We start from the raw sequence: 2,715 nt of genomic DNA, 5'->3' as shown, positions 1-2,715 counted from the left end.
GTGGGAACGGAAGTGTGAGTGGGGGGAGGGGGAGAACGAGTGAGTGGGGGGAGGGGGAGAACGAGTGAGTGGGGGGGGGGAGTGGGAGAACGAGTGAGTGGAGGGAGGTGGAGAATGTGTGAGTGGGGGGAGGGGGAGAATGAGGGAGTGGGGGGCGGGGAGGATGGGGAGGGGGAGAGTTAGAGGGGCAGAACGAGTGAGTGGGGGGGAGGGGAGAACGAGTGAGTGGGGGTGAGGGGGAGAATGAGTGAGTGGGGGAGTGGGGATGGGGAGGGGAGAGTGAGCGGGGGGAGAACGAGTGAGTGGGAGGAGAACGAGTGAGTGGGGGGGAGAACGAGTACGTGGGGGGAAGGGAGAGAACGAGTGAGTTGGGCGGAGTGGGAGAACGAGTGAGTGTGGGGGGAGAGAATGAATGAGTTGGGGGGAGGGGGAGAACGAGTGAGTTGGGGGAGGGGGAGAATGAGTGAGTGGGGGGGAGGGGGAGAACGAGTGAGTTGGGGGGAGCGGGAGAACGAGTGAGTGGAGGGAAGGGGGAGAACAAGTGAGTGAGTGGAAGGGGAGAACGAGTGAGTGGGAGGGGTCGAGGGAGAACGAGTGAGTGGGAGGGAGAACGAGTGAGTGGGAGGGGGAGGGGGAGAATGAGTACGTGGGGGGAGGGGGAGGTGGAGGGTGAGTGGGGGGGATGGGGTGAACGAGTGAGTGAGGGGGAGGGGGGAACGAGTGAGTGGGTGAGAGGGGGAGAACGAGTGAGTTGGGGGGAGGGGGAGAACGAGTGAGTGTGGGGGTGGAGGGAGAGAAGAATGAGTGGGGGGGAGGGGGAGAACGAGTGAGTTGGGGGGAGGGGGAGAATGAGTGTGTGGGGGGGAGGGCGAGCACGAGTGAGTTGGGGGAGGGGGAGAACGAGTGAGTTGGGGGGAGGGGGAGAACGAGTGAGTGTGGGGGTGGAGGGAGAGAAGAATGAGTGGGGGGGGAGGGGGAGAACGAGTGAGTTGGGGGGATGGGGAGAATGAGTGTATATGGGGGGAGGGCGAGAACGAGTGAGTTGGGGGAGGGGGAGAACGAGTGAGTGGGGGGAGGGGGAGAACGAGTGAGTGAGTTGAAGGGGAGAACGAGTGAGTGGGAGGGGTCGAGGGAGAACGAGTGAGTGGGGAGGAGAACGAGTGAGTTGGCGGGGGAGGGGGAGAACGAGTAAGTGGGGGGAGGGGGAGGTGGAGGGTGAGTGGGGGGGATGGGGTGAACGAGTGAGTGGGGGGGAGGGGGGGAACGAGTGAGTGGGGGAGAGGGGGAGAACGAGTGAGTTGGGGGGAGGGGGAGAACGAGTGAGTGGGGGGGAGGGGTAGAACGAGTGAGTGAGTGGGTGGGGAGAACGAGTGAGTGAGTGTGAGGGGGAGGGGGAGAAGGAATGAGTGAGAGGAGTGGGGATGGGATGGGGAGAGTGGGATGGAGTGGGAGAGTGGGGCGGGCGACAGTGAGGGGGAGAACGAGTGAGTCGGGTGTGGAGGGGAGGGAGAGAACGAGTGAGTGGGGGGGGAGAATGAGTGGGTGGAGGGGAGGGGGAGAACGAGTGAATGGGAAATGGGAGGGGGAGAGCGAGTGAATGGGCAGTGGAATGGGGAGAACGAGGGAGTGAGGGGGGGGAGGGGGAGAACGAGTGAGTGAGGGGGAGGGAGAGAACGAGTGAGTGGGGGGGAAGGGGGAGAACGAGTGAGTGGGGGGGAGAACGAGTGAGTGCGAGGGGGAGAACGAGTGAGTGGGGGGGAAGGGGAGAACGAGTGAGTGGGGGGAGAACAAGTGAGTGCGAGGGGGAGAACGAATGAGTGGGGGGGAGGGGGAGAACGAGTGAGTGGGGGGAGAACGAGTGAGTGCGGGGAGGGGAGAACGAGTTGGTGGGGTGGTGGGGGGAGAACGAGTGGATGGGGGTGGAGGGGTAGAACGAGTGAGTGAGGGCGGTGGGGGAGAACGAGTGGGTGGGGGTGAGGGGGAGAACGAGTGAGTGGGGGGAGGGGAGAACGAGTGAGTGGGGCGGGAGAATGAATGAGTGGGGGGGAGGGGGAGAATGAGTGAGTGGGGGGAGAACGAGTGAGTGGGGGGGAGAACGAGTGAGTGGGGGGAGGGGAGAATGAGTGAGTGGAGGGGAGGGGAGGAACGAGTGAGTGGGGGGTGGGGGAGGGGGAGAACGAGTGAGTGGGGGGGGAGAAGGAGAGGTTGGGGTGGAGAACGAGTGAGTGGGGGGTGAGGGGGAGAATGAGTGATTGGGATTGAGAGGGAGAACGAGTGAGTGGGGGGAGGGAGAACGAGTGAGTGGGGGGGGGAGGGGGAGAAAGAGTGAGTTGGGGGGAGGGGGAGAACGAGTGAGTGGGGGTCGGGGTGGAGGGGGAGAACGAGTGCATGGGGTGGTGGGGGAGAACGAGTGGTTGGGGGGAGAACGAGTGAGTGGGGGGAGGGGGAGAACGAGTGAGTGGGGGGGAGAACGAGTGACTGGATGGGAGGGGCAAAACGAGTGAGTGTGGGGGAGGGGGAGAATGAGTGAGTGGGGGAGGGGGAGAACGAGTGAGTGGGGGGAGAGGGACGGGGAGAGTGAGTGGGGGGAAGGGGAGAACGAGTGAGTTGGGGGGAGGGGGAGAACGAGTGAGTGGGCGGGAGGGGTAGAACGAGTGGGTGAGTGGGTGGGGAGAACGAGTGAGTGACTGAGAGGGGGAGGGGAGAAGGAATGAG

This window comes from Pristiophorus japonicus, unplaced genomic scaffold (assembly GCF_044704955.1).
Source record: "Pristiophorus japonicus isolate sPriJap1 unplaced genomic scaffold, sPriJap1.hap1 HAP1_SCAFFOLD_58, whole genome shotgun sequence".
NCBI lineage: Eukaryota > Metazoa > Chordata > Chondrichthyes > Pristiophoridae > Pristiophorus > Pristiophorus japonicus.
This window is presented reverse-complemented; position numbering follows the sequence as displayed.